This window comes from Physeter macrocephalus, chromosome 9 (genome assembly GCF_002837175.3).
Source record: "Physeter macrocephalus isolate SW-GA chromosome 9, ASM283717v5, whole genome shotgun sequence".
NCBI classification, from domain to species: Eukaryota; Metazoa; Chordata; class Mammalia; order Artiodactyla; family Physeteridae; genus Physeter; species Physeter macrocephalus.
In genome coordinates, this window is record NC_041222.1 from 31,483,995 (window position 1) to 31,492,540 (window position 8,546).

General features: G+C 36.6%; 1 long non-coding RNA gene across 1 annotated transcript in view; it reads left to right on the forward strand.

Annotated features, from left to right (window-relative positions):
* LOC129392413 (uncharacterized) overlaps nt 1-3,809 on the forward strand; it is a 291,648-nt gene extending 287,839 nt beyond the window's left edge. The window contains exon 4 of the long non-coding RNA XR_008618213.1: nt 3,726-3,809. This is a non-coding gene — a long non-coding RNA (uncharacterized lncRNA). The remainder of the gene's footprint in view (nt 1-3,725) is intronic.
* Nucleotides 3,810-8,546: the final 4,737 nt, after the last annotated feature.

Here is an 8,546-nt window from a genome sequence, read left to right on the forward strand (position 1 = left end):
TGGCCGTTGAGCCTGCGCGTCCGGAGCCTGTGCTCTGCAACGGGAGAGGCCACAACAGTGAGAGGCCCGCGTACCGCAAAAAAAAAAAAAAAAAAAAAAAAAAAAAAAAAAAATTTGATCCGGGTATTTCACTGGGAGCATAAAAATCTCTCCTTTCAAGGAACTCACAGCGTAGTTGATTTGTTTTGTATCATAGAATCATATTGTGGAAATAATGTATGAGATCAGCTTGTTTAGTTTTCTAACTTCTTTCCAACTTGCTTCTAAAACAGTTATCTTTGGTCAGCTGTCAGGCTGGGCTTCAACACGTTCATGAGAGACAACTGCAGTTTTGCTTTCACGGATGATTATCCTGTTCTTCCTCAAATTAAAATAAAATCCACTGCCTTGTAATTTTCTTTTTTGAAACAAATTCTACCTTCTGGTATAATTGATTAAACTGATAATTATTTGGTGGGCAACTTCTCTGCACCAAACACCTTTCTAGATCCCAGGAACGCACTTGTGAATGAAAATTAAGCGTTCTCTTCCCTCATTAAACATGTTCTAGTGTAGAGGCAATGAAAAAATGAGTCAACAAGCAAATAAAGAAGATAATACTGAGAGGGAAAGACATTAACCAGGTAGTGCATCAAAAGTGCCCCAGGGAAATGGAATACTGCTTTAGAGAAAGTGGTTGTCACATTCCTCTCTTAAGCTGCTGCATAGCACAGGGAGATAAGCTCAGTGCTTTGTGACCACCTAGAGGGGGGGAGAGGGAGGGTGGGAGGGAGTCTCAAGAGGGAGGGGATATGGGGATATATGAATACATATAGCTGATTCACTTTGTTGTACAGTAGGAACTAACACAACATTGTAAAGCAATTATACTCCAATAAAGATGAAAAAAATAAAAAGAACGTCATCAGGAATGGTTTGGCCTGCCAGAGATCCAGTGGAAGCCATCAAATCTGCACAAAAGTAGGCATAAAAAACCAGTGGCATAAGATGAGGGTGCAGTGGTTGCAGGGCCAGATGTTTTTAGGAATACAATACAATGGGAAGCCAATGAGGATTTAAGCGGGGAGCATCATCATTTGCTTTGGGGAAAAAAAAGCCTTTTTTTTCCCCCCATGAATATTTTGTTTCTATTTGTCTACCCTGAACCACTTCCTCTACACTTCCCTACCCTCCCAACTCAGTGTTATTCCTCTTCATGTTAAAAATTCTCAGCTCTTTAAACAGTTTTAGTTTTCTTGTATGCTGTGGTTCCCTGGCCCCTATTATTTTGACCATACTCTGGACTCTATGTATTTGTCCAGATCCCAGAATTAAACACTTTATTTTGCGTTTAAATGTGATCTAATCAATGTAGGTAAAGGGAGCCTGTCAACTGATTTAGGTGAGTACTGAATTTTTAAATTCTTTTTACCAGCAAAACCTGTTATGTTCCTGACTTTTGCTGAGTCAGTGCTTAGTTAATTTGGAATATGGCGAAGCATGATTGTTTTAACATATTTCATTCTTATGGAATTGAGTTCTTGAATCAGAATACAGGAAGTTTGTATCTTTTTCAGGTTTAAATGCTGTCTTGTTGGTATCATCAAGTCTTTTTATCCTAATTACCTCTCTCTTTAACAGTGTCTAGGTTTGTATAAATTGCCTTTCAGAAATTGCCACAATTAAAAATTAAATGTGAATGATTATGAAATCTCTGAGTGAACTTTACAAATTACGACTAGAATTCTGGCACTGTCAACGTGACACATATAATTCCATTTTCCAAGAATTCTTCAAAATTCTTTCATGCTTTTTCATATCAGATACTCTAGAAGGAGGAAGGAAGAAGGAAAGGAAAGGCGGAAGGAAAGAAAGGAGGAAGGAAAGAAAGGGAAAGAATTCATAACCAGAATGCATAACCAGTCCTTTTGTTAACTTGGATTTACAGCAGTATACATGTGGAGCCTGGAGCTGAGGAATAGGTTTGAAATCAGTAGAGGAGTCTGTGAGACGTATTTCCTACCTATGCTGAGAAAGAGTTATGTTTGCATTATAAGACATCTAAAAATAGGATAAGTAAGTGTAGTTGAAAAACATCTGTCAAAAAGTATGCTACACATGAGACCCAGTTTCTTAAAAAAATTAGTATTAGAGCCTACCCACTCCAGCAAACAAGTGAGACAGTCTAGGATATCACATTGATTGTGGCTGTGGGCACCCCAGATTTTCTACAAGTCTCTGGGATGCAGTGATATTACTAAAGAAAGTGCATACATTTGTGCCAAATCATAACATGTAGAATACTGTGTTGGGCTCTATTAGAATTAGTTTTCTATTGTATTTGGCTATAACCTAATCATAGAAATTTTTGGTTACTTTTGAGAACTACTGTTTCCTATCTGAAAGAATAGTTCTCTGTTTTTTGCCAAAGTAACCAGACAAGAAAACAGTTATTCCTGAGGTATCACTGTCTGTAGAAAGGCGAAGATGATATGAATACTTTCAAAATGTGAAAGTGAGAAAAAGGTGACTAGTAGTGTTTAGAGTGGAAAGAGTGTTTTAAGTCTGGCTTAGTGTCTATCCAATAAATATCCTCAGCCTTAATACTTGCTACCAAGACTGTAAGTTTGCTTGGAACAGCAGTGTGCCCATATTAGAAAAAAACTAATTTTGCAGCTGCCTTGCAGCTATGGGTAGTCGTGTGACCCAGCCTTAGTCAGTGAGATGTAAGCAGAAGTCAGTTGGATTGGGATGCTGGAAGTGCTATTGCTGTCCTGTTTCAAAATTTTTAAAAAGACAGTTTGAGCTGGCATGCATTATTTCTGTGCCTTTGTCTATTTTTCCCCTAGAATGTGAATTTGCGACTGAAACACCTTATAATCCTGAGTCAAAAAGTAGGAAGAGGCAAGCAACAAAATAAGGACGATGGAGCAGACAGAGAGGTTGTGTGGGCATTATTGGTCTAAAGAAACTGCTGAGCAGCCTGGGGCTACTATCTCTGGACTTCTTGTTTGGTGAACAAAATGAGACCATATTAGAATAGGGGTTTTTTTTTACATGTAGATGAATGCAGTCCTAACTGGTTGAGAAATCTGACCACAAAAATGAATAAATTTGACTTTTACAGGAAATCTCTTTTATGAGATTTAGATTAAGCTGAGCCAAGTAAATGTCCAAAATGGCTTGTATGATCAACAAAACCTTCAAATAAATGTCATCAAGTAAAATATATCATGTTTCTATTTCTGTGGATTCCTCACACTAGGCCAAAAGTATTTGTTGAATTTAACTCTCTTCTTAGTGAATATCACATAAGTTCATATCAAGGTGCACAAATAGAACTGTTCCGTGGCTTTTTAAAAAACTTTTCATGCAGGCATACGTGTGTACACACACACACACACACACACACACACACACACACACACACACACACACACACACACACACACACACTAGGCATCTCCTGCAAACCAAGACCCTGAAACATAGTGTTCTCTTCTCTTTTCCTTCCAAGTCCTTCAGGTGGAAGTACAGTTATGGGCTTTTGGCTGTTTGCCTACCTTTTTAGTGCAAATTACCTTGAAGATGAGAGCCCTTAATCATAATGGATTTAGCCTGCCCTGCTATACAATGCTGACAACTCATGTCTTATTAATGACTATTTCAAGCATCCATTTCTGTATATCTTGTCTAACATGACAGGAAAACATACCAGTAAATCTTTACTCCTCCATTTATCACAGGTTTTGACAACAGGGGTGTGAGCAAAGGCAGAGACGTGGAGTTGAAGGAGATGTTGCTGCTGCCCCACAGCTTACACCACAGAGTCTCCCATCTTGAAATCACAGGTAACTGTCTATTTTACCATTGCTAAACAGATACACCAGTGTTTTAAAAACTGCCCGTGTGGTCAACAGCAATTAATTCTACCATATCCATCATGAGTAGAATGATCAAAGTCCATGTTTCATAAGGCCTGACTACAAAGGAAAATCATGTAGACATGGTTCTTATATTAGGGATCTTCCACCATCATGATAGAATATTGTCTCTATAAGCCTTTGAAATTCCATAGAAAACTTTAAAATAATTCTCGTCTGTTCCTTTTAGCAAGATTACTAGCAGTGTTTATTGATTCTTAGCAAGATGAATCTCTGTAACACCCATGGATATTTCTGTCTAGTACAATAGTGGTGTGTTGACGATTGCTGAAGATTTTTTTTTTTTTGTCAAGCCAGAAATTTGAGGGATCGACTTCTCTCCTCTTATCTGTCACCTATTCCCACCCACCCTTTTATAAACATGTCTTTCTTTCTCTCTGTCTCCCCTGTCCTCCTCCTCACGGTATTTTGAATTTTAAATTTCACTTCATTCTCATCACTCTTACCTTACTTTAAACCAGCATCATCATTCTCTAACTTATCCTTAGTAGCTTTCTAATTGACCTCCTGGCTTTTATTCTTAATGGTTCTCTAATTTTCTTTTCCATACTTACAACATGCTAATCTTGTTTTTTAATTAATGAACTGTTTTTAGAGCGGTTTTAAATTTACAGAACAAATGAGCAGATAATGGAATTTCCATACACCACCTGCTCGTCCAACACTCACATAGTTTTCACAATTATGAACATCTGGTATTAGTATGTGATACAGTTTTTACAATTAATGATATAAGACTGCTTCACTATTATTAACTGAAGTCAATAGTTTATATTAAGGTTCAGTCTTTGTGTTGTATAGTTCTGTGTGTTTTCACAAATGCATAATGTCGTGTATTCACCATTACAGTATTATCCAGAATACTGCCCTAGAAGTTCCCAGTGCTTCACCTGTTTATCCCCCATCCTCATCCTGAGCCCCTGGCAATTTTATTATCTCTATAGTTTTTCCTTTTCAAGAATGTTATATAGTTGGAATCAGATAGTATATTGCCTTTTGGGACCATCTTCCTTCATTTAGCAATGTGTGTTTAAGGTTCCTCAACATCTCTTAGTGGCTTGATAGTTCTCTTATTTTAATCACCGAGTAATATTCCATTATATGGATGTTTCAGTTTGTTGATTCATTTTATCTACTGAAGGACATCTTGGTTGCTCCCAGTTTTTAGTGATTATGAATAAAACTGATATAAATAGGTTTTTGTTTTGAAATCAACTAGGTAAATACCTAGGACTACGATTGCTGGATCATATGGTAAAAATATGCTTAGGTTTGGAAGAAACTGTTACAGAGTCTAAACTAGTACTGCTTGCCGCCGCATGACAGGCCAATAATTGAGAGACGAATTGTTGAGGCAAGGAATAATGACTTTATTCTATTCGGAAAGCCGGCTAACCAGGAAGATGGTGGGCTCATGCCCCCAAAGAACCATCTTGCCTGAGTTAGAATTCAGGCCCCTTTTATACTAAAAGGGGAGGGAGTAAAGTCAGACACTTCCTGATTCCCAACAGCCTCTGGAGGGGATGTGTTAATTTCTTCCTCCCTGCAGTCATTCACAGGTGGGCCTGGTAGGATGTTTCCTGTGAGCTAAACAAAGGTATTTTAGCTTAATGCTCATTACTGGGAAAGTAGAGTTCCCAGAGATGGGCCATTGTGTATAATTTAAGCTTATAGGCAACGTCCCTTTAGTGATTAACTTGTGATAGAATACAAAATGTTCTTCCCTATTACAAAACTGCCAAACTTTGCAAAGCAGCTGTACCATTTTGCATTCCCACCAGCAATGAATGAGAGCTCTTATGGCTCCACATCCTTGCAAACATTGGATATTGTCAGTGTTTTGGATTTTAGCCATCTAGTAGGAGTGTAGTGGTATCTTATTGTTGTTTTAATTTGCAATTCCTAATGACACATCATGTCTAGCATCTTTTCATATGCTTATTTGCTATATGTATATCTTTTGGGTTTAGGTGTCTATTCAGGTCTTCTGTCCATTTTTGATGGGGTTGTTTGATTCCTTATTGCTGAGTTGTAAGAATTCTTTGTATACTTTGGTTACAAGTCCTTTATCAGATACATATTTTGCAAATATTGTCTTTCATAGAGCAGAAGTTTGTATTTTAATAAATTCCAACCTTTCAATTTTTTCCTTTCATGGATTGTACTTGTGAGGCTGCATCTAAAATCTCATTGCCAAAATCAAGGTCACCTAGATTTTTTTTCCTATATTTTCTCCTAGTAGTTGTAGAGTTTACAGTTTTGCACTTTAAATTTAGTTCTATGATCCATTTTGAGTTAATTATGAAAGATGAAATTAGTGAAAGATCTAAGCTCTGTGTTTAGATTTTTTTTTTTAACATATGGGTGTACAACTCTTCTAGCACCATTTTTTGGAAAGAGTATCTTTTTATCTTTTCTCTACTGAATTGTTTTCGTTCCTTTGGCAAAGATCAATTGACTCTATGTAGGTGCATCTATTTTGGGGCTCTTCACTGTGTTACATTGATCTGGCCTCTCCCGTTGCGGAGCACAGGCTCCAAACGCACAGGCTCAGCGGCCATGGCTCATGGGCCCAGCCGCTTCACGGCATGTGGGATCCTCCCAGACAGGGGCACGAACCCGTGTCCCCTGCATCGGCAGGTGGACTCTCAACCACTGTGCCACCAGGGAAGCTCACATTGATCTATTTATCTATTCTTCCACCAGTGCCACATTATCTTGATTACTGTAGCATCATATTAAGTCTTAAAGTTGAATAGTGTCAGTCCTCTATGTTCTCCTTCTCCTTTCTTCCTCTTCTCTTCTTCTTTCTCCTCCGCCTACCCCTCCTCCTCCTCCTCCTGCTTCTCCTCCTGCAACTTTGCTATAATTGGTTATTAGCTCCTGGAGGCTTTGTTGTTGTCATTGTTGTTGTTAATTCTTTGGTATTTTCTAGATAGAGAATCATGTATCTGTGAACAAAAGCAGTTTTACTTAATCTTTCCTAATCTGTATATCTTTTACTTCATTTTCTTGTCTTATTGTATTAGCTAGGACTGCCATATGATACTGAAGAGGAGTGGTGAAAGAAGACATTATTGCCTTGTTCCTGATATTAGAGGAAAAGCATCTGTTTCATACCATTAACTAGTGTTTGCTGTAGGTTTTCTGTGAATTTTCTTTATCAAGTTGAGGAAGTTCCCCTCTATTCCTTACTTGTGAAAGTTTTAATCATGAATAGATATTGAATTTTGTCAAATATTTTTCTGCATCTAATGATATGATCATATCATTTTTCTTCTTTATCCTATTGATCACATTAATTGATTTTCGTATGTTGAACCAGGCTTACATACCTAGAATAAATCACTCTGGGGGCATGGTGTATAATTATTTTTACACATGATTGGATTCAGCTTGCTAAGATTTTGTTGAGAATTTTTGCATCTATGTTCATGAGAAATATTGCCTTATAGTTTTGCTTTCCTGTAATAGCTTTGGTTTTGGTATTAGGATAGTGCTGGACTCATAGAATGACTAAGAAATTGTCAATTATTCATCTGTACTCTGGAAGAGAGTGCATAAAATTGGTATTATTCCTTCCTTAAGTGTTTGACAGAATTCACCAGTGAACCGATCTGGGTAGTGCTTTCTTTTTAAGAATGTTATCAATTATTGATTAAATTTGTTGAATATATATATACCTATTTAGATTATCTGTTCCTCCTATGAGTTTTGGTCATTTGTGTCTCTCTAAGAATTGGTACATTTCCTGTAAGTTTTCAAATTTGTAGGCATAGAGTTGTTCATCGTATGTTATTATAACATTATAACCATTTTAATGTCCAGGTTATCAGTAGTGATGACCATTCTTTCATTTCTGATATTAATTATTTCTGTCCTCTCATTTTTCCTTGGATGGTCTGGCTAGAATTCTGTAAATTTTACTGATCTTTTTAAAAAATAGCTTTTGGTTTTGTTTATTTTCTCTATTGAGTTCCTGCTTTCAATTATTGATTACTGTTGTAAATTATTATTATTATTATTTGCTTGCTTTAGGCTTACATTGCTCGTTTTTTCCCCCCTATTTTCCTAAAGTGGAAGTTTAGATTATTGATTTTAGGTCTTTCTTCTTCTGTAATATATCAGTTTTATAGATTCCCCTCTAAGCATTACATTTACTATAGCCCACAAATTTTGATGTTGTATTTTCATTTTTGTTTAATTCAAAACATTTAAAAAGTTTTCTTAAGACTTCTTCTTTGACCTATGTGTTATTAAGAGCAATGTTGTGTAATATCCGAGTATTTTGGAATTTTCCTGCTATCATTCTATTACTGATTTCTAGTTTAATTCCATTGTAGTCTGAGAGCATGTTTTGTATGATTTCTATTCTCTTAAATTTGTTAAGGTGTATTTCATAGTTTTGAATGTGTTGCGTCTTTGTTAATATTCCATGTGAGTTTGAGAAGAATGTTTATTCTACTGTTGTTTGATATTGAAAAGATCAATTTGATTGTTGGTGCTGTTCAGATCAACTCTGTTCTCACTCATTTTCTAACTGCTATATCTGTCAATTACTGATAGAGGGGTGTGGAAATCTCCAATTATCATAGTGGATTCATCTATTTCTCCTTGAAGTTC